The sequence below is a fragment of the Bos indicus x Bos taurus genome, chromosome 9 (assembly GCF_003369695.1).
Source record: "Bos indicus x Bos taurus breed Angus x Brahman F1 hybrid chromosome 9, Bos_hybrid_MaternalHap_v2.0, whole genome shotgun sequence".
NCBI lineage: Eukaryota > Metazoa > Chordata > Mammalia > Artiodactyla > Bovidae > Bos > Bos indicus x Bos taurus.
The window spans coordinates 80363853-80387926 of record NC_040084.1 but is presented as its reverse complement, the minus strand read 5'-3'; the positions used below and the strand labels follow the sequence as shown (position 1 = coordinate 80387926).

Below are 24074 nucleotides of genomic sequence, written 5' to 3'. Positions count from 1 at the left end.
GAAGAAATAAATAGGAAGGTGAAGAGGAGGGCAGAGGGGGTTGAAAGAAGAAGGTATTGAAAAGGGGAGGAGAGAGACTATTGTGGTAGTTTCATTTCAGTACTATCAGTGTTCTTGCTAAAATTATAGAAGAATAGTATGGTTTTCAGAATGTGCATGAAGCTGTTTGAGAAACAGAATTTATTTGATGTGCAGATATGATTATTTGGGGGATATTGCTTAGCATTGTCCTTTGTACAGTCGTGGGCAAGGTTTGAGGCTGCTGTTGGGTACACATATCACTAGAAATTGTATCTAAGACTCCCACTAAATGAAGTAAAATCTGAATTACTAACATTTCCCCATCGTTTAGAAAAGATATGTTACATTCTCTTTTATCATCACTGTTAACAAGAGTGAAATTTGTCAGTTTGGAGTTCACACGCATTCATACTTGTTGCCATCTGCTGTGGGTGACTGTTACATGGAAGCCATTTCAGCTGGCATTTGCTGTCCCTTCTCAGCACCACATCAAGGCATGCACTCAGGAAATTTTGAGGAAAATGTTTTAATAGGGCTGGAGTGATAAGTCACTCATTTTGGCAATGTAACATCAGCACTTTATTTTTCTATTATTAAGCATATTTTATTTTTCATATAAAATAGATCAATAATCCTGGAGAAGAAAGAAATTGGTTGCAAAACTTAGAGTATTTCACAGACAGAACCGTTACTTTCACTTACTCATATGTGGACAATTAGAATAAGCATACGAAAGAAGTTAACAGCTAATTAGAGGTGAAATTTTTAGTGACATATATTAATCATTGTTTATGGCAGCCTAAGTGTTAACAATAGCATATTAGAACACTGGAGTGGGTTGCCATTTCCTTCTCCAGTGCATGAAAGTGAAAAGTGAAAGTGAAGTCGCTCAGTTGTGTCCGACTCTTAGCGACCCCATGGACTGCAGCCCACCAGGCTCCTCCGTCCATGGGATTTTCCAAGCCAAGAGTACTGAAGTGGGGTGCCATTGCCTTCTCTGACATTAGAAGAAATATGTTTGAAATCTAGTTTACCTAAACTATTGCCCATATTTTTGTATGTCCACTATGTTAGAATAGAAGTTTTAGAAAATTAAAAAACACTGTATATGAAGAAAGAATTTGCATTAATATATGTTAGACAATTAAAATACAGTAGCTTCTTTCAACACATATATCATGTTTGTTTACTGTTTGTTATTTAGCCAATATTTTTGAGTGTCTGTTATATGCCAGACAGTGTTCTAAGAGCTGGAAGTACAGCAGGAATAAGAAAGGCATGGTTTCAACCTTTGTGGGGGACACCCATCCATATTAATCCAGTATTCATATGGATCTATAATTATATACTATGCTTAAGTGCTACGCTGTAGATGAGTAAGGTGTGAGGAGAGAGGAGAATGGGGCAGCTTTGTCTTTTGGGCAAAGTCAAGGAATGATCTTCTGAAGGTGGGGTGTGTTGAGCCCAGAGTGACTGATGAGGAGACATTTACTAAGTGAAGGAAGTTCACGGGTTATAGCTCATTCGGTGAAGAATCCGCCTGCAGTGCAGGAGTCCGCCTGCAATGCAAGAGACTCAGGTTCGATTCCTGGGTCTGGAAGACCCTGGAGAAGGAAATGGCAACCCTCTCCAGTATTCTTGCCTAGAAAGTCCTATGGAGAGAGGAGCCTCGGTGGGCTACAGTCCATGGGGTCGGAAGAGTCGGACATGACTTAGCGACTGAACCATCACCAGCAGGTAGAGGGAGCTGCTTGCACGTTGGCCCTGTGATGGCTGGGACCAAGGGTCCCCTCAGAATCAATGAAGCACTGCCATGGCTGGAGCACCTTCAAGAGCAGGGCAGGTGAAGCTGGGAGAGTTGGTGGGGCCATTGTATGCAGAGCCTTAGTTTAAGATATTGGTCTTTATCCTAAGATGAATGGAATGGAAAGCCTTAGAGGGTGTTTGAGCACGAAGATGAAAGGGTCAGATTTGCTTTATGAATATTACTCAGTCTGCTGCAGAACAAACTGGAGGACACCATGAATGGACCTGGAACTAGTTAACAGGCTATTGCAGTAATCTAGGGAGTGTGTTGTTACACTGGATTAATGTACTACAGTGGAATGATGAAGATGGAGAATGGGGACAAGTGGGGAGATTTGAGAAATTTCCCTGGGGAGAAATAGATCTGATGGTAGTTTGGATATGGAGAATGAAGGAGGGGAAATAGACAAGAATGAATCCTGTGTGAGGCCCTTGCGCCTGAAGGAGCAGAGTTGCCATCCATTGGCATGAGAAGAGCCTGGTTTGAGGGAGCCATGACTTTAGTTTTGGGATTTGTTGAGTTTAAAATGGCTTTGAGTTATCTAAGTGGACTTGTAAGTAGCCAGTTGAATATGTAGATACAAAGGAGAGGATAGGAGACAGAAATTTGGGAGCCATCAGCAGGTAGACTGTAATTGAATTGGGGTAGATGAGAGGATATAAAGGAGGACATTTAGTAAGAAAACAAGTCCTGGGACCACCCCCTGAGAAACGCCAACTTTTAAAGACCTGAGACCAGAGGACAAACCCACAGAGAAGATTAGAAAGGGCTGGTCAAAGTAGAAAGACAGCAGTGAAGAGACCCCAGTGTCACAGCCTCTTAAATGAGGAGAGATGTTAGTTTCCTGAATGTTAGTGAAGTGGCACAAACTAGGTGCCTGAAAATAGCAGGGATTTATTTTCTCACAGCTCTGCATGTTAGAAGTCTGAAGTCAAAGTGTGAACGGGATTGGTTCCTTCTGAGGTCCAAGAGGAAGAATCTGGTCCATGCCTCTCTCCTAGCTTCTGGTCCAGGCCTCCTGTTCTTGTGGGTCCTTGGCTGGTTAGATGCATCACTCACATGATGTTCTCTCAGTGCCTCTGTGTCTTCAAATGGCATCTTCTCATAAGACCACTAGTCATACTGGATTAGGGTCCCACTCTACTCCATTATCAACTCATCTTAACTAATTATATATGTAACAACTCTGTTTCCAAGTATGGTTGCATTCTGAGATCCTGGGGTTCGAGCTTCAACATCTTTTTTGGGGGGGAGGGGTAGCAATTCAGATACGAACGTAGGGACCCCATGTAAGACCCTATAGGTAAGCCAGTGACCATCAAGACAGAGTGCCCTTTCTTACATAATATTTTGGTACAGGTCGTATTATTCTGTCCAGTGAGGTCCAAGTAAAGTGAATACGGTAGCTGAGGTGATGTGAGGGTGGGAATAGAAAGAACAGGGGATAAGATGGGGAAAGCGTCTTAGAAAAATGAAATTTAAGGTGCGCCTTGACAGATGGGGTTTAGGATTTATATTTGTGGACAGTTGAGAAAATCTGGGAGAGAATTATTGGGGACAAAATCTGCACAAAATCTTGATTTGGAAAAATGTCCCCAGCCTTTAAGAAGTAGGGATCTGTTATAATAACATAGCATTGAAGAGCCATGCACCTAGCTGTTTCCCTTCCTATAAACTGTATTGGATGTTTTGTGTGTTTCAGGGAGTCTTGTGGCATGAATAAGGCTGGGTTGTACTTTCAGTTGCTTTAGTCAACAGCTATTAATACTTACCGAGAGAACTTACTATGTGCCAGGCACAGTGCCAAGTGCCTGCCTGTTCAGTCGCTCAGTTGTGTCCGAGTCTTTGCAACCCCGTGGACTCTAGCCCACCAGGTTCCTCTGTCCATGGGATTTTCCTGGCAAGAATACTAGAGTGGGTTGCCATTTCTTCCTCCAGGGGATTTGCCTGACCTAGGCATTGAACTTGCACCTCCTGCATCTCCTGCATTGGCAGGCGAATTCTTTACCACTGAGCCACCTGGGAAGCCAAGGGCTGGGGATAAATCAGATTTTAATGAGGTATTTCACCATCCCTTCCAACACCTCTGCATTAACCATCATTCTAACACATAGTTTTGGTTAATAATAGGATTTTATCTTATGACTGCATCCATTTCTAGAGTCATGAATTTAATAATCATAACTAATAATAATTGTACACCTTACTCAAGACCAAGCACTATTCTCAATACTCGAACCACATTTAAGGATTGAAACTTTACCAAAACTCTATGAATTAGGTTCTACAGTACTTCATAGACATTAAGGTGCCATTACTTGTAAGATGGCATTTAATGTACCTCTAAGAAAGAACATGGGTAGAAAGTGAAGAGGAACTCAAAAGCCTCTTGATGAAAGTGAAAGTGGAGAGTGAAAAAGTTGGCTTAAAGCTCAACATTCAGAAAACGAAGATCATGGCATCTGGTCCCATCACTTCATGGGAAATAGATGGGGAAACAGTGGAAACAGTGTCAGACTTTATTTTGGGGGGCTCCCAAATCACTGCAGATGGTGACGGCAGCCATGAAATTAAAAGATGCTTACTCCTTGGAAGGAAAGTTATGACCAACCTAGATAGCATATTGAAAAGCAGAGACATTACTTTGCCAACAAAGGTCCATCTAGTCAAGGCTGTGGTTTTTCCTGTGGTCATGTATGGATGTGAGAGTTGGACTGTGAAGAAGGCTGAGCGCCGAAGAATTGATGCTTTTGAACTGTGGTGTTGGAGAAGACTCTTGAGAGTCCCTTGGACTGCAAGGAGATCCAACCAGTCCCTTCTGAAGGAGATCAGCCCTGGGATTTCTTTGGAAGGAATGATGCTAAAGCTGAAACTCCAGTACTTTGGCCACCTGATTGGAAGAGTTGACTCATTGGAAAAGACTCTGATGCTGGGAGGGATTGGGGGCAGGAGGAGAAGGGGACGTCAGAGAATGAGATGGCTGGATGGCATCACTGACTCGATGGACGTGAGTCTGAGTTAACTCCGGGAGTTGGTAATGGACAGGGAGGCCTGGCGTGCTGCGATTCATGGGGTTGCAAAGAGTCGGACACGACTGAGCGACTGAACTGAACTGAACTGAACTGAAGAAAGAACAACAGAGCCTCCAGTTAACTGAAATATGCTCTTAATGATAAGTAAGACTACAGTCAGGTTTCAGAAATGTTGAAATCGTGAAATGTTTCAAATATGTTGAAATGACCGAGAATTTGGTGGATATCAAATTGGTTGGCATGTGGTGATCATTGTTAGTTGACAGCTGAGGAAATGGAGGCACCGAGAAGGTAAATAGCTTGCCCGGGGTTATACACGGATACGCAGTGACCCCGGATTCTAATGCAGGGGGCTGTGCCATCTTGCTCCGTTGCCTGTGCTGTGATCACAGAGTCTAAGCACCTCCCCAGTGTCTTAGTTTCTAAGCTGAGAGCCTGGTTGTGTTTCAGGGCCCCAGTCTGACCAAGTTTGGGGGATGCTGTGACAGGAAAGGTGTTTGCAGAGGAGCAACTTGCCGCTGGTGATTTGATTAGTCAAGCATTAGACGCGGAGTTTTTTTTTTTTTGGTTGGCCCTTTTCATCCACCTAAAACGTGAACAATGAAGAAAGGCCATCATGGTGAGCAGTGGGGCCAGGGTTGAAGGTGAGGTTGGGGCAAGAGTGGGTGACTTTCTTGTGGAAAATGATGCGTCTCCGCGGGTTTGAAGTTTCGTTTCCTCTACGGGCCACCTCAGCGCCCCCTTCCAGCGCTTATCTCAAATCTCTTCGACTGTCATCACTCATGCTCTCCCCCTTCTGCCTACTTTCATTTCCTGTGAAGTTACCTTTCCTCGGGCCTAAGGTGGCCTCGAGGGTACCTCTAGCTTCCATGGCTTGTGGGAAAGTGTCCCTGAGCTTACTGAAGAAAGGGAAGCTGCATTCAAGTTGGCCAAATAAAGCCCTGAGTGCTGCAGTACAAATGGAGTGACTTTTCTCTTCCTTTGTAATTTTTCTGTCTTCATAGACGTATCCAGTGTGCCCTGATACATGGGTTTCCCCTTTGCCAACAGAGTTTTCAAAAATATCAGATGCTGTTTTTCATCTGTTGTTGTTTTCGGTTGCTTAGTCGTGTCTGACTCTGCGACCCCTGGACTGCAGCACGCCGTTCTTCCCTGTCCTTCACCATCTCCTGGAGCTTGCTCAAACTCAGGTCCATTGTCATGCCATCCAACCATCTCGTCTGCTAATGTTGTTCATACGCTGTATACTTTGAAACTATCCAAATGATACCATGAAGGAAATTTGCCTTCACTGGTCCAGAGAAAGTTCTCAGAGTGAAAGAAGGGGTCCTCATGTGAATCCCAAGGCTTGAGTGTTTGAGGACGTTGTAATTGCATGAATGAGAATCAGAGTGATACAAACTTTCCTGAAGAAGCTTCTCCTGAGCTAACCGTCTGATTCCCACTGATCACCAGGAGCACTGGCTTTGTGCCCCAGCACAGGGCTTGGGGCCAGTCTCTGTATGCTGACTGATGACACTGTCATAGGGTAGGTGTCAGATAGCCCAGTCCTCCTCTGATGTATGTCAGCGAAGGACATTTTTGGACCTACTCCTAAAAGAATCTCATTCTTCTCCTTCTAAACATGTGACACAAGCAGCGTTTCCATCTAAGCAGTTACCTCTTGGTAGTGATTACAAAACCTTACTGTGCTTTGGACTTCTTTCTTTCTTCCTTTCATATCTATATTGTTATTCTCTGGATGTTTCCATCAGTATCATGTTCTACCTTGTTTATTTGCTGAGTTGTGTCTGGCTCTTTGTGACTCCATAGACTATAGCCTGCCAGGTTCCTCTGTTCATAGGATTTCCCAGGCAGGAACACTGGAGCGGGTTGCCATTTCCTTCTCCAGGGGGCTCTTCTCGACCCAGGGATGGAACTCAGGGCTCTTACACTGGCAGGCGGGTTATTTACCACTGAACTACCTGGGGAGCCGATATTCTACCTAGTAATCTTTTAATTAAGAATATACCTTGTATTTATGGAACTGTTACTGAATTAGGTAGTGAGAGTGCTCACATGACAACCATTGGTCTGGAGGGGCTTGCTGTAGGGAGGATGGTGTGCATATAACTATCAGGTTGTGATGAAAACAGCCATGAAAAGAGAAGTGTGATGAGCAAAAGGAGTTGAGATGTCTGAGGAGGAAGCTGTGTGTTTCTACTCAAGGGACTTAGACAGGCTTAGTGGAAGGGAACACATTTGATCACTGGTGTCATCATAGGTTTAGAAATAGAGGTAAATGACAGTTGTTGTTTATATTGAGATGTGTAGTTGTATTTTTGGGAGGCTTGGTTCCCTAGGACAGTTGTATCCAATTGAACTCTGCAATGATGGAAAAGCCCTGTATCCGCACCGACCATAGGGTAGCTACTAACTCTGTGTGGCTTTGGAGTACCTGAGGGACTGAGTGTTTAATTTAATTACTGTTAATGTTAAACAGTCACCTGTGGTTGTCATATTGGAGAATATAGCCAGTGGAAAGATGTGTATCACTGACCCAGTATGGTGATTTGGGGTGGTTATTTTGATCACAAATCAAAGAGACTTTATTTTCAGTATAATTTGTCATAAATGCTAGTGCTGCTGGAGTATCTTTGAGGATGCCAAAATATAATGACTATTAAGAAAAATGAGTGGTTAGTTAAATTAGTCACACACACACTTGTGCATACATGTATGCTCATATATGGCCATACGCACACAGGTGCACACACATTTTTTTGGCTGGCTTTTTGAAATGGAGGGAGGGAGAGATATAATGTGTTGACTGGCTTGCTGTTTTGAAGGACATAATGAATTAATGACTTTTGTACTTGGGGCGGTGTCAGGCGGGGCAGAGAATTGCTGATGGAAGGAAAGGACCAGCTCTGGAAAGAGCCTTGGCTGATGCTTAGTTTTCTCATCTGTAAACTGGGCATAACAGCGCCTCTTTAAGGTTTTGCCAAACAATGTCTGAGGTTTTTTAATAACCCCGCATACAGGCATTTCTCTTTCTGTCTATGGCAGCAGGAGATATGATAATAGGTATTTTCTTCTTGATCTTAAATGCCCTCTGGCAACCTCCACACCTCTTCAGAGATTTGCGTTTGAAAAGCTCTCCTTTTTGATTCTGGCTTGTCTTGGGAGTCTTCCGTTAGGAGTTCAGCGATACTTTGCTCAGTCCTGAACTCGGCTCCTTTCAGTGTCTTTTTGCCCACCGTACAGGGGACTGCAGCATCGCCCCCATCCTCCCCCTCTGAATGCTTCATGTGCCTATTTTAAAGCATTTTCATTTGTCTGTTTTGTCTTCCTGGTTACAATGGAAGCTTCCGGGGCAGCGACAGCCTTTAAACTTTATTTTTCAAACTTTTTGAACTTAATTTTATCCAGTGTTTGGCAGAGGGTGGCACTCAGTAAATGCTATAAGCTGATAGTGAAATAAGACTTGAGTCTTTGGGGCTCAGCCTGACATCTTCAGTAAACACTCTTTGATTATTTAGATTGGTGCTTTCAAGTTTTATCATGCTCAACAGGCTCCTAAGGTGCTTTTAAAAAGTTCAAGGTCTTAGGCTCTAAAAATATGATTCAGTACATCTGAGGAGGAGTATAGGAAATCTGCATTTTAAGAAGCAAATCAGGTAACTTTGATGCAGGTGATCTGAGGACCACTCTTTGGGAAACATAGTCTGTGTGTTATAATACCGTTTCCAAGTACTCTACTTAAAGAAACCTTTTTCTGACAGCAGGTGTATTTCTTTTAAGCAAAAATGTGGGATTTTTAATGTTTTTAAAAAATTTATTTTTAATTGGAGGATAATTGCTTTACAATACTTTCTGTCATACATCAACATGAATCAACCACAGGTATACATATGTCCCCTCTCTCTTGAGGGCTTTTAATGTTTTTGTGGTTTTTTAGAAGGGCATGGGAGAAAAGGTGGGAAATTTTGTGGGTAGAACATTTGTTTTAACTGTCTTCTCAAATGTCTGCCTGGGTTAGTGAGATAATAGAAATATCACATCTGAAAGAACACCATAATTTCATCAAGCCACAATGATATGAAACACTTATTAAGCCATCACTCGGGGCTTGTTTGTCCTTATTTTAGTCTCAGTTTTTACCGGCTCGATGATCCAGTCCTCTAGAAATGATTAGGAGCTGTACATTAGATGGAAGGAGAAGAGTGTCACCAGTAGAGGATGGCACGTTGATTTCAGAAGTGATAGCTGACAGCCTGAAAGTGAAGAAGGAAATAGACAAGCTATAGAAATCAGACAGAAGATCTAAAAAGGCAAACAGAATGTAGGCCAGTGGGGAAGCCAGAGTGAAGGAGTAAGCGAATGCATGCATCTCGGTAGCTTAAAAGGCGTTACTGAGTTACCCCAGTTTATAGTAACTATTTGTTGATCTTTCTTCTTAGAATCTGAGTTCTACCAGGGTTGAGACCATGCTCGTTCCATCTGGTACAACATTTCCAGATAATGTATTCGTGGTCTTACAGGAGAGGCTCCGTGTGTGTGTGTGTGTGTGTGTAGCTATAAGTATAAAGAGACATTTGCTATAGTAATCTATACTTATGATAATAACTCTAGTAAATCTATATAAATAAATGCATAGTTTTTCTGGGTGATCCGTGTTCATGACAATGATCAATGAAAGTTTTTTGGCTGAAAGTACTTTTAACCTTTTAGATATATACTAAAAAAAACCCCAAACTCAAAAACGTTTGGTATGTGAAGTCTTATTCTACATGCTTGGTAAGTAATTCATTCCCTAGCTCAGTCTTCATATTGTTGGCTCTTTCCTCTGCCCTGTTCATGTTTAAATTGTCTTGAGCATATGGGTTTCTCAGATTATAAATGTTCGTATATGTAGATAGATACTAAAATATTTTGAATCATCAACCAGTGTACACTATACCAATGCCACATGAGCACAACATATTTTAAAGTCTTCAGAAATATTCAGATAGATTTCTGTATATAGATAGAAATCTGAATATACCATTTTGAAGATGTTTCTTTATATAGTTAATGCCACATCATATTTTATATGGCTAATCAGCCTTTGATATATCATAATGGTTTCCTTGGAGCATGACACATCTATTAAAATAGATATGGTAGCATGCATACTATTTAAGAAAATGCATATTATGTGCTAGGCAGAAACATGGGCTCCATATACTAGCTGCTGCTGCTGCTGCTAAGTCGCTTCAGTCATGTCCGACTCTGTGCAACCCCATAGATGGCTGCCCACCAGGCTCCCCTGTCCCTGGGATTCTCCAGGCAAGAACATTGGAGTGGGTTGCCATTTCCTTCTCCAATGCATGAAGGTGAAAAGAGAAAGTGAAATCGCTCAGTCGTGTCTGACTCTTAGCGACCCCATGGACTGCAGCCTAGCAGGCTCCTCCATCCATGGGATTTTCCAGGCAAGAGTACTGGAGTGGGGTGCCATTGCCTTTTCCGCCATATAGTAGAAAAAATTGTGTTTAGATCCCTCTGAAATGGTACACCTGCTCTCCAGGTGTTTCAAATTTGCATTTAAACTTGCTCTTTAGTAGGTTTTTGTTAAATGAAGAAGGAAAATTATTTTTTGATACTATGTGAAATAGGTTAAATTGTGCTTAAATTGTGCTGGGTTACTTTGTATTTTGTTTCAAAACTGTGTTTTTGATTGGTTGTGTATAATTGGGAATTCATTTTCTTGGAAAGTTTTGTCTTAGAGGTGAGGAGGAGGTTCTGTTTTTTTGTAAGTGCAATACCTGTTTGGTCTTAGGCAAAATTTTGAAATAAGGAAAAGTGTGACTTTGATAGTGACATCCTGCCACTTAGCACCCTCTCAAGACCAGTGAGCCTGAAGGCATCAGGTTATCAGAATTTAGTCCCACGTTTTCTGTGGCTATGTTCCTTTCCAGTCTAAACTACCTCCTCTAACATTTCTAGTTCCTGAATCATCTGTCTCCACCCCGTACAAATGTCCCAGCCAGTAGTTAAGTACCTGTTGTGATTTGGACAATAGGCTTGGGACTGTATAGAAAGAAAGGGGAATTCTGTGCTATTTACGTTTTTGGACATTATGCATACAATCTAGGATTGGTTATAAGACGTACATAATTAACTCATTATACTAGAAGACAGGATATACATAAATAAGTGACATAAACCAAGTGAAATTGCAAAGAAAAAGATTACAACCAATTGTGGGAACCCGGAAACGTTTCATGGAAGACATGGACTTTGAAAAACTACTAGCATCTTTAGAAGCAAAGTTGGGATTGGGAGATGGCATTCCATGCAGAGAGAGTGTTCCAGATGAAAGGAGGAGCACCCCAAATGGCTGCCTACGTGTTGAATACTTTTAAACTTTTGAGGGCACTGTTCACATAGACGGTGATATAAATGGTGCCCTCTATAGTTGTTCAGGCCTCCCTAGTGGCTCAGATGGTAAAGGATATGCCTGCCATGTGGTAGACACGGGTTCAGTCCCTGGGTTGGGAAGATCCCCTGGAGAAGGGAATGACAATCCACTCCAGTATTCTTGGCTGGTGAATTCCACAGACAGAGGAGCCTGGCAAGCTATGGTCCATGGGGTCACAAAGAGTTGGATACGTTCAGTATGGTGCCTGGGAGTGAAAGCCAAGGAGTCAAGAAATGTGCAAGGATAAGATCAGAGAATCATAAGGAATATGATTCCTTAGGCTATCTTGTGGTAGATCTTCCATTAAAGAGTGAAGTTGTTTTACCTCTTTCACTGTGAGTTTAAAGGCCTTAAAACTCACAGTATCTTAGGCGTTAAAGTTCACAGTATCCCAAACTCTGCGATACTGTGATTTCTCTAATTCAGTTGGTAAGAGGAGCTGAGGAAGATTTTTGAGCAATGGAGTGGCTTAAAATTTCAGAAGATGACTATATGCAAAGGGTGAAATGAATTGATAAGTTACTAGACTTGAGATGTGTATAAAGTAGTCCTACTTCTGTAAGGTCATCTGAGTGAAGTGAATCATACATTAAACTGGGGCTCTGTGGAGCCACAACATTATTCCCAAACCAGCCCACCCTCACTTTGACACCATCTTTACTTCTTCCCTATCACATCTAGCCTTCATTTCTTTGAGCTCATTTGGCATCATTATTAATAACCTTTGCTGGACTTTTAATTTCTGTTTTCCTCTCACCATTTATGTCTTGTCTTGTCTCTCTGTGAATCCCGTACTCTTTGCCTGTGCTTTTGGACGCAGACTTTCCTGGGTTGGTCCTGGGCTTGGACTCTGTCCAGTGAACTGCCTTAGTGGGCAACCTGTTGATCACAGCTGTTTGTTACTGGGTTTCGATTCCCTTCTTTAGCTCCAGCTCCGTGAATCAGGAGCCCAAGAAAGAGGGCTGTTATCATCAGGCTATTGGAATAGGATAGGGGCCGAGTCATCAGGCTCAAACTGCAGGGTGTGGAAATTCATTCATTCATTCATCCGATGTTTATCGAGTCATGTGGAGGGTAAGCACAAGCTTTGTGTGGCTTCCCTGGTTAGTCCTGCTCTCATTCCTTCCACCCTTCCTCCCTTCCAATGCTCTAAGAAGCTTAAGATTTTTTTTCACAACAGCTGAGTCTCTCTGGGAGTATCAGCAAGACCTCTGGTAGTGTTAGAAGGCGACAGCCCGGGGACAGCAGCAGCTGGTTTTATTTTTGGTTTTCCTCAGTCAGGTGTTTGTAAGTTGAGAACTGCCTGTATTCAAACAACGTGATTTGGTAGCATGTCATGAACTCCTGTAGAAATAATGGATGTGATACAGTTAAAAGGATAACAGTGAACCATTCCTAACATCACAAGCTATATAGTAAATATTTAAAGGTCTGGGTGTGGATTAATGGCTCATAGGGCATGTGCTGTGGATCCTTCATGGTCTCATTTTGTATAAAATTTTGAGACTTGCTTTGGGTACAGAGATCCAGCCGTTGGTGAACTTGTCTGGGGGAATAGTCGTTGTCTCGTGGTAGGTACTGACTGATGCATTTGGGAGATTTTATTTAGGGACTCATTAGATTAATGTGTTCTTTTGTTCTTGTCAAGCTTTAAATTTTATCCCACATGCACTATTATGACACAAATAAAAGACATAACTATCTGATCACCTTTTATAATCTGTTGATCTGATTTTTAATTTTTTCTTGTATGTTCCTGATCTTTGCTCAAATTCACACATTTGAAATGGTTATAATCATGATATTGATGTAGCCCTTATTTTCAAAACATAAACTTTCCATTTTGCTCATTTCTGTACTCTTTTAATGGCCATATAATTTTGATTTATTTTAATGGTCACTGTTTCCTTAAAATTCTCCTATTTCTGAATATTCACAATTTTATTTGTTGAAGTACTTGAATATTTTTATTATACATGATCCCTATTTTCAGGTCACTTCCCATTTTCATCATAGCTGTGCGAAAGTGAAAGTCTTGCCTGTGTTGTTGTTTTGGTTTGTATTTCTTTAATAATTAGTGAAGCTTCTTTATTAGTTATATTTCTTTTTCTGAATTGGTTTGTCCTATTTTCTAACTTATTTCCTAGGTTTTTTAAAAATAAATTTCTATGAACTCTTTATACATTACAAATACTAATACTTGTCATTTTATACTTGGTTCTAATATTTTTAAAATTTAATTTTTTTTTTTTTTTATTTTGTAAGTTTAATAATTTTAGCTTAGTTTTATCTGGTTTATCTACTTCTGATTAGTATTTGATGAATGTTTCAAAAATTATTTAAAAATTATACTCATAAAGATAATTTTTAAATAGTGCAGTTCTCTGCTTATTCATCTTGCTTCTTGGTCTCCTGTTAAGCCAATTGGATTCTTATAGACATGTATATTTTAGAATCATACAATGATCAGCAAGAGGGCATTTATCAGTTTTTATTTTTAATATTTAGAGGATCTAACAAATCATATTTCTTATATCTATAGATAAATGTAGATTTACAGATGAGTGTTTAGGAGGTAGATGAAAATTACATTTAAGGCCTGAATATAGTGAAGGACTGGTAAATAAAGAAATACATTTAACTTCAGATTTTAATAGCAAAAAATTGTATCATATTTATAAAACACTTTAAAAATACTCTGTTTAGAAATCAGTTTTTCCATATGTTTTTGAACATTTATGATGTGTTCTTCCAATGTCTGAATATTAAAATTTAAATATAATTTCAGAAATGTTTCTTCAGATCATTGGTCCTTTGTGAGAATCACTTTATCAGTCTCTAAAAACTTTTCCTCCATTTTTACTTTTTAATTAATTAATTAATTTTTGGTAATTTTTGCCTGCACTGCTCTACTTGCAGGGTGTTCGTTTCCCTAATCAGTGATTGAACCTGGACCCTCAGCAGTGAAAGCTAACTACTGGACCACCAGGGGCTCCTCCAGTGGCCTCTTATTAATTATCTATATTGTGCCTTGTTGTTAGTATTCTTCTTTTGAGGTTCAGATCCTATTGTGTATCTGGGGTATACTTTAGGATTTATAAAGCATTTCATCATTTTCTTTTCATTGGTTTAATTGATCTTGTATTCATTTAAAAATAATCTCAGTCATCTGGTACATATTTAGTTTATGGATAGTAGTTGAGCAGTACATTTCTCAACTGATTTAGAAATAGAGGTTCAATAATCTCCCATTATTTCATACAAGGAGGAAGTTTTTTAAAAAGCTAATGAAAGGTTGTTTCCTTTAATTAATTTTAGAAGACAAATTTTTGTATCAAAAGTAGTATATAATAAAAACAAACAAAAAAAAACTTAGCAGAAATCTCACCCTATACGAAGCTTACACAAACCACTGCACCAACCTTAGAGGGGCAGAAACCAAAAGGAAGAAAGAATTCAGCCTTGAAGCCTGGGAAAAGGAGACCTCAAATACAATAAGTGTAAAAAAAAAAATAATGAAAAAGCAGAGAAATACTGCACAAATGAAGGAACAAACTAAAAACACAGAAGTTCAAATAAATGAAGAGGAAATAGGCAAACTACCTCAAAAAGAATTCAGAATAGTGACAGTAAAGATGATTAAAAATCTTGAAAACAGAATGGAGAAAATGCAGGAATCAATTAACAAAGACCTGGAAGAATTAAATTACAAACATACAGAGATGAACAACACAATTACTGAAATTAAAAATCTCTAGAAGGAATCAATAACATAATATCTGAAGCAGAAGAACGAATCAGTGAACTGGAAGATAAAATGGTGGAAATAACTTCTGAAGAGCAGAATAAAGTAAAAAGAATGAAAAGAACTGAGGATAGTCTCAGAGACCTCTGGGACAATATCAAACACACCAACATTCGAATTATAGGGGTCCCAGAAGAAGAAGAGAAAAAGAAAGAGTATGAGAAAATTTTTGAAGAGATTATCGTTGAAAATTTCCCCAACATGGAAAAGGAAATAGTCAATCAAGTCCAAGAGGCGAAAAGAGTTCCATACAGGATAAACCCAGGGAGAAACATGCCAAGACACATAATAATCAAACTAACAAAGATTAAACACAGAGAATATTAACAGTAGCAAGGGAGAAGCAACAAGTAACATACAAGGGAAACCCCACACGTTTAACAGCTGATCTTTCTGCAGGAACTCTGCAGGCCAGAAGGGAATGGCAGGATATATATATACTGAAAGGGAAAAATCTACAGCCAAGATTACTCTACCCAGCAAGGATCTCATTCAAAATTGATGGAGAAATCAACAGCTTTTCAGACAAGCAAAAGTTAAGAGAATTCAGTACCACCAAATCAGCTTTACAACAAATGGTAAAGGGACTTATACAGTCAAGAAATACAAGAGAAGAAAAAGATCTACAAAATCAAACCCCAAACAATTAAGAAAATGGCAATAGGAACAACAGCAAAAAAAGTATTATATAATAATGGGCAAACAAAATCATCAAAACAGTAATTAAGTCAGTTTTAATGTGTCATGGAGGAGAAAGAGTCATGCCGGTTGTGTCTTTATGACATATCAGCCTACTCTTATCCTGGGTCAGTAGATATGAAAACCACAGTTTACCCATGGTTACTTAACTGATAAATAATGGGGCGGGATGTGAAATCGAACCAATTCAATTAGAAAGACTGAGAATAAAGTTTGAGGCAAGTTAGGATTGACAGATGAGAACAAATGAATAATAAATTAAGCTTACAGAATATTGTAGGTTTGGTTTTACATTTTTAATATTTTCAGTATTGGTAAAGATGTTCTTACTGTGGAACTTCCTTTTTCTTTTGTGGGGTAAGAAAGGGCAATTTATCCTCTTTAATCACATGATCAGTTTCTTTGGGTTGTCTTATTTTCATTCACAAACAGGATAGGACTAATATCAATAGTGACTTACTATTTAGATCTAAGTACACTAAAGGGAACTTTGTCAGTTCTGATAGTGTTTGGAATGAAATACGACGTTCATCTCTGATCCTGCACCTACTGTATTTTCTCATAGGTTTTATTTTTTCATTTAAGTTTGCTGTCCCATTGCCCATGCTGAACAATAGATTTACAGAAATATATATCTATTATTGAAGGAAAGTATATGTGACGCTGTGACCTTCGACTCCAGTATTATTTTCAAATGTTAATTACTAAGTTTTCCATGACATTATTTTTAAGGAGAATCAAAGGGATATTCTGGCATAAAAAGGATTGATAAATCATACTTGGGAATGATCAGTATAACAGATGGAAAACAAAAGTAGAACATGTGTCTTCGAACTCATCTCTCTAATTTCCTAATTCAGCATTTTGAGGGCACTTGTCGAATACATCAGTTGAAATCCTAGCAGACGAATTGATATTCTAAGTCTAAAAACTGCGAGAAGCTCGCATTTTGTATTGATATAAGTGCTTATATTTATATCTAGTCTTCAAAGCTTGTATGTCTTGCTCCATTCTTGCTTCTCTCCTCATTCCCCAGCAGCCGGCCATCATCCTGTTTCCTTACTGTGTAACAAAATGACCAATCAGTGAAAGAGAGGCTCAGAGAACCATTTGAAGTAGCAAATTGTCACAGAGATGTGCTTTAGTTTTGGTAATTTTTTAACTTTTTTGGTGGAATAATCAGCAAGAAAGCAAGAGAGGAATTTTCACTCCTCTCTTAGAATAGATGAAAGAGAGAATACTGTGAACTCTAAGAAGGTATTGTTGGTTGATAACACTATCTTTAAAAAGCGAGCCCCAAAGTGTGCCCCCCATATTTGAGCTCTCTTTTGTTTTGTTCTTTAAATTGGTGTTGGATATCAGAATCAGTATGTGAGAAAATGGGAATCACTTGAATCATCTGCTTGAGTATGGAGACTCTGTACAAGTGAAGTATCTCAGTCTTTCTGCTGCTGCTGCTAAGTTGCTTCAGTCGGGTCCGACTCTGTGCGACCCCACAGACAGCAGCCCACCAGGCTCCCCCATCTCAGTCTTAGCCCTCTATAAAATGAAGCACTATTTTATTTCAAAATTTCTTGTATTTACTCTTGACAAGAATGCCCCTGAGCCTGTAAATTATTACTATTGTTGGTACTAAGTGGCATAAATGAGAGATTGAACTTATTAAATAATCATTTAAATTATATATTCAATCAATAGTAAGGGACAATCTATTAAAAGTGTTTTCTGGCCTGAAAAAAATTATATTTTCACATCATTGTTTGAATCATTTTCAAAGGACAATTTGAAGCATTCATTCAGTGTACAGCACTTATAGTTCAGTGGCTCAAAGTCTTAAATCCTGTGCCTGGGTGGATGTTGTATTGTACAGTAGTAATTTTGTAAATTATTTACAATAAAGAGGAAAACACGAGAGAAAAGATCTATCTGTGTACTGCTCCCAGTTTTACAACAAGGGAATACTGTTAAATTTCCAAAGTAGCTTCAGTAGTTCAGTAGTTGAGATATTCCATCCCTCTCCCCCTCCCCAACTTCCTGTTTCATCACAAATATTTATCATTTTATTCATCGGTTCTCCACCCGCCTTGTGGGCTGTTGCGGTTGCTGTCACCGAGCCAAGAGGCTGGGGAATGCCTATCCACAAGCAGCCTGGGGCGTCTGGCTAGGGCGCTTACGAGGCCCTGTGACTGGCTAACATTGAACTGTCGACAGTATTGTGCCATTGAGATCAATGTAGAGTCAGCCTATTTAAATAATTACCAGGATCACCAATAACAGGCACGTTGTTACTAGTCATAGTAAAAATATACATACTATTTGTGGCGAGGAAAAACCTGAGGTCTCCAGCATTTGGAGCTGTCATTCTGACGTGCTGTGGAAACATTAGAATTAAAGAAAAGGGAAAATGACTATTTAAACAAAATGACTACCTAAACAGGCTAGTCCGTTTGAGTGCTTGGTTAGTGGTTTTAAAGACTTGTCTGGGTTTCCTGAAAACTTCATTTGGTATTAATTGGGTGCTCATTTTTAAAAGATTTAATATAATCTACAGAATACAAATGCAATACGATATGTAATAACAGAGTAGCATACCATGGCATACTCCACTTGTTTCTGAAGGGATGGATATTTTCGAAGAGTATTGGACCAGAAATTTTGTAGGCTGGAATGATGGGTTTGGAGAGGAAGACTGCAGAGGTGCCCTCCTCGTTGCATTGTATTATCAGTTGTGTCCTATCAACATAACTGGTCACCAGTCATGCTAACCTTGATCGCTTAGTTAAGGGATAGTCTGCTAGGGTTTCCACTGTAAAGTTATGACTTTTCTCTTTCCATATTCTGTTCATTGGAAGTCAGCCCGCATTAAAGGGAGAATAATTAAGCTTGGAGGGAGGGAGTACCTACATGATTTATTTATTTTTGGTATGGAGGCATGGATATTTATTTTATTTTGGGGGTTATCATCCAATCTTTATTTTGTTGCTGGCAAGCTGATTTTAAACTTTTAAAATTGTATTTTGCTTAGCCATCTGATATCCCGTGTACGTAGCTTGGTGCCACATTCATCGCCTGACATTTTGGCCTCTCTTACCTCCACGTGTTTACATTCTTTCTTCAAACCAATAGATTTGGTTTTGCTGCTCTGGTTAGTACTTAAGGTCACTTTCATAGTTACGTCTTAATGTGTGCACTGTGGAAGGAGAAGTCATAACACGAAACTTCTTGTCAGCAGATTGGCGAACTTACCTGAGAAACTGAGACTCAAGATCGTGAGGATGTGTGACTAGGACCGAAAGCAGATTTCCAGGTAGGAAATCAAAATGATTTTCTTGAACTCCTTGGCACTTGATTTTGTAGAAGTCAAATCACCATTTCTTGTGAGATGCAAAACTCCAAAAGGAGGGGTGGCATGAATATTGAGGTTGCATTAGCAAATCATGTTGTGTTCCTCTTTTAGATTCTTTTATTTGACTTTTACACAGTAAGGTAATAGCTGAGCTTTGAAATGAAACCCAAGGGGACCTTGCAGAAGGCTATCTGTATTTACAAAATTTTTTTTCATATGATTTTGATGGTTGAGGCCTATTGAGAAGTACCCATTGGAGTAGAAATAATCAGATTTATCTTGTCAGAAAAGACAGCTACTGGTTACAGGAGGTTTTATTTGTTTCACAGAATATTTACTAAATAAGTGTTGATTTCTAGTTTGCATTTCTGATCAACTCCCCTAAGATGCAGTAAGGTCATAAACTCTGCTGGAAGGGAGGAGGAAGCTCCCAGTCACAAATGCGCTCTACTTTCTGCATGCTGAGCTGATAAAAGGAAGCATCAGTTTGCCAGCAGCTTCCATTGCAGCAATCTTACAAAGAGTAAGCTAAAAAAAAAAAAAAAAAAAATCAAGTTCATGAGAACAGGAAGAGAAACAACTGAAAAGCAGGAATACAACCAGAGTTAACATCATGTAGTGATTCTTACCTCTGCTGCTGGAAGTGTAAAAGCAGTGTGATTTCTCAGCTCCATGGCAACATGAAGAACCTGTTCTGTCGGAGGGTGTGTGTACACAAATGCATTCAAAGCATGGGCTTGAGAGTGAGTTTGGGGGAGGAGGGATGCGGGGCCCAACCCTCCAAGTCTTGCCCACACATTTTTATGTGTGTTTTATAATAAGGCCTTTGTGCAGGGAAGCCAGATAGAAGTTCGTGTCCGCTACCCCCTGGTCTTTTACATGGTCTCACTGCCATCACCCACCTCCCTTCTCTCCTCAGAAAAGAAGCAAGAAAAGGCAATGAAAGAATGCTGCTGGAAGGGAAATGCCCCTCTCCTTTTCTCTTTTTGGAATGTCGACAGAGTTATTGCTTTTCTGTGTGTCTCTAGGGATCCTTGGCTGCTTCTGTCCACCGTCCTCTTCTAGGCAAAGCCTTTGAATCACAGTCTTCACATGGGGGCTCGTGAAAGCTGTAATCAGCTTCCCCCTTTGTGGGGAGGGGTGCTTTCTGGTGCGCTGGTGTCCTGTCTTCTGAGGACCCAGGGGCAGCATGGAGTGATCGGTGCATGAAGTCTCCCGGCCCACAGTTACTGGCGTCTGTCTCAACTCTGAAACTTCAAGTCCCTTCTCTCATTCATACCTCACAGACACACTCATCTGCATCAGTTCCCTCCTCCCCCCCCTCCCACCCCCCACAACCGCCCCAGTCTCTTGGTTAGTTTTGTCACTTGAAGAGGTAACTTCACAATTGAACTATTTATCATATGTCCATGTCCCTGCCCTGTGTTTCGGAAATGATAGAACAGTCTGGAAAATGTTTATTTTTGCTTTGATTCAATTTAGCTGATCTGTGGGATAAGTCAAATGCTCTGTTCTCTGTTGGTTAGCTCTGAGAATATTCTCTAATAAGCCTTAGATGATTTTTGTGCCACTTAAAATTTGAGGTTGAATTTGGATGGTTATCCACACTAGGTTCAGAGATTAGGGAATCCAGGTAACACCCTCTTCAATACAGATCGTTACTCTTTTCCTTTCATTCCTGAACATCATCATGAGCCCAGCATCATGGATGGCTCCGTGGGGGTGGTTGTTGCTTTTCAGTCACTCAGTTGTGTCTGACTCTTTGCGACCCCATGGACTGCAGCATGCCAGGCTTCCCTGTGCTTCACTGACTCCTGGAGTTTGCTCAAACTCATGGCCATTGAGTCGGTGATGCCATCCAACCATCTCATCCTCTGTCATCACCTTCTCCTCCTGTGGTGGAGGAATGAGGCCTCAGGATTTTATGTGACTGAGGACTTGGCAGCAAAATGTTTTCAGCTTAGACTTGGGGCCACACTTATCACTTCTTCATACAAAGAAATACTCTATCTCCCCCATTGTTTCTGCCTAGAACATTCTTTTTGGCTTTACTCTTAAAAATAAACGATCTGCAGCTCCAAAGACATATACCCACATAACATCAGTTTAATTTATTAACTAACATATGCAACTGCTTTTGACTTACTTTTGTGTGCTGGCTTAAGCATGCAAAACAGAACAGGCATGTATCTGCTCCTGAGGAACTAGTGTTCTAGAAGGAAAGTGCAGACTGTAAAATATTCCAATAGGTGGTGAAATGGGCTATAAGAGAAAAGGCACAAAACCCAGCTGTGACATAAAAAGGAATCAGTCAGCTCTGCAGGGGGCTTGAGAGGGGAGTAAATGCCAGGGCTGCATCTTGTAAGCTGAATGGCAGTTTGCCTGGAAGACAGCATAAGGAAAGGCATTCCAGGAAGACAGAGCCCTGGCATGCGGAGACCCAAAGACATAAAACCAACAAGTAAACCTTCGTATGGCTGGACTACAGGGTTAGGAAGAGGAGAAGTGGATGTCGCGAGGGAAAGATCTGGAAATTTTGGCAGGGACCAGGTCAAGGACAGTATGCCATGTTGCCATGTTGGAGCTTTATCCTGTAGGCAAGGAGGAGAGACACATTCAGATTTGCGTTTTACCAGGAACCATCAGACAGCATCATGAGAATGAATTAGAAGGACCCAAGCTTGTGTTGGAAGACATAGTTTGCAGACAGTTACAATAATCTTCAGGCTTCCCTGGTAGCTCAGATGGTAAAGAATCCACCTGCAATGCAGGAGACCCGGGTTTGATTGATCCCTGGGTCGAGAAGACTCCCTGGAGGAGGGATAGGCTACCCACTCCAGTATTCTTGCCTGGAGAATCCTATGGATTGAGGAGCCTGGCGGGCTACAGTCCATAGGGTCACAAAGAGTCGGACACAACTAAAGCGACTGAGCACGCATGCACACACAGTAATCTTCAAAAGAAAGAAACTGAAGGTTTGAACTCATGCTGGGATGTTCAGAACAGTGAGCACATGATGGACCCTCAAGCTTGGAAAACAGTGCTAGTCACTGAGCCAGCATGAAGGATGAGGGAAAGGGAAGGCAGTCTTCAGGACTCTAGCTGGACTATAAGGTAAATAGTGATGGCATTGCCCAGGAAGAGAAAGACAGGAAGATGAACAGGCCTTTGAGAAAAGCAGTGACTATGGTCATGTGTGGTCTGTGGAAGGATAAATGGTTTTGGGATCAGAAAGAACCTGAATTTCAATTGTATTTCTCTGATTTATCACCTGTGTAGTTATAGGTAAGTTAAAGCATCTGCCTGCAATGCGGGAGACCTGGGTTCGATCCCTGGGTTGGAAAGATCCCCTGGAGAAGGGAAAGGCTACCCACTCCAGTATTCTGGCCTGGAGAATTCCATGGACTGTATAGTCCATTGGGTCGCAAAGAGTCGGACACGACTGAGTGACTTTTACTTCACTTCTTCACTTACATAACCTCTGGGATCCTTAGTTTCCTGGTCTCTTAAATGGAGACAGTAGTTATTGACTTGAAGCCCTTTGGTGAGGGACAAAAGAGAGAATCTATGCAAAGCTCCTGACTCAAGCCCATTCTTAAATAAAGGGCAAATTATTATCTCTGCTTTGTTCTGTAGGCTGTACATGGGAGAAGTGAGATTGATAGATAGAGGTGGAGACCCAGAGAGCATTTTTATATAGATGTGAACTTGTGTCAAGAAAGAGCCACTGGAGAGAGGAAGGTGGATGATGTAAAGGAAAGATGACCAATGATTGAGTAGAATCCTGAGCAGCCAGAGTGCTCCCAGCTCTAGAAAGGATTGATTGGGGCAAAAGGAGAGGGGATAGGAATGTCTACTACTAAGTTTATGGGAAAAACTATACGTGGATGAAATTTCTCCTTGAAAAACTCATTATTTTACTTAAAATGTATTATTTATTTTTATTTCTATACAATTTTAAAGGTTGTACTCCACTTACAGTTATTACCAAATATTTGCTATATTCCCCATGTGATACAGTCCACCCTTGTGGCCTAACTTACACCGAATAGTTCGTACCTTCCATTTTCTCTGGGGTTTTTGTGAAGGAGAAGGCAAAGTCATTTGTCCGTAAAAACTGGATGATAGTGAAGAAAACTGGGAACATTTAGAGCTGCCTCTAGAGGAAGCGTGAGCTGACCTGCGTTCAGAGGTGATTATGTTCACCTGACCTGCAGAAAGCTCAGCAGAAGTAGCTGTGTCTCAGCAATTGACGTTTCTCAGCCACCCCAAGGAGGAGCTACAGGACCCAAAGGGACCATGATCCAAAGGAGGGTTTGGGGTTGAGCACGCTGAAGGGCGAGGTGACAGAGGATGCTGGCAAGGGCGAGGGCAAAGGGGTTCGCAGTGGGATCCAGCCAGGATGGTGAAAGGAGCCTGGAGGAGGAGAGGGAGGAGCTGGGAGGAGAGAGGATGGGGAAGAAGACGTCCTGAACTCCTGGAAGGGAGGGGCTGAGGAACTGAGGGTCTCTGTGAGGCTGGAAAACAGTAGTGTGGGAATGTGACAGCTTAGGTGATGTGGTGAGATTGACTAGAATACGTGTCCTGTTGACCTCCTTGTAAGGTGTTGTGGAAAATGATCAAACGCTTAATTAAGCAAAGTGCATTATTGTGTATGAGATGCTCATTGAGCAAGGACTCCCCCTTTAAGGTGGGGGTGGGTGCTCCTAGTCACATGCGCGCATGTGTGTGCTCAGTTGTGTCTGACTCTTTGCACTCCATTCCCTATATAGCCCGCCAGGCTCCTTAGTCTGTGGGATTTCTCAGGCAAGAATACTGGAGTGGGTTGCCATTTCTTTCTTCAAGGGAACTTCCCAGCCCAGGGATTGAACCCTCTTGCATCTCCTGCATTATTGGCAGGCAGATTGTTTACCACTGGGACC

General features: G+C 40.8%; 1 protein-coding gene across 5 annotated transcripts in view; it reads left to right on the top strand.

Moving 5' to 3' along the window:
• The window catches only part of HIVEP2 (human immunodeficiency virus type I enhancer binding protein 2), a 218418-nt gene that overhangs the window by 30260 nt on the left and 164084 nt on the right, over positions 1 to 24074 (top strand). For all 5 annotated transcript variants that reach the window (XM_027551730.1, XM_027551732.1, XM_027551733.1 and 2 more), the window contains exon 2: positions 19039 to 19113. The gene's annotated coding sequence lies outside the window, so the exon portion shown is untranslated. The remainder of the gene's footprint in view (positions 1 to 19038; positions 19114 to 24074) is intronic.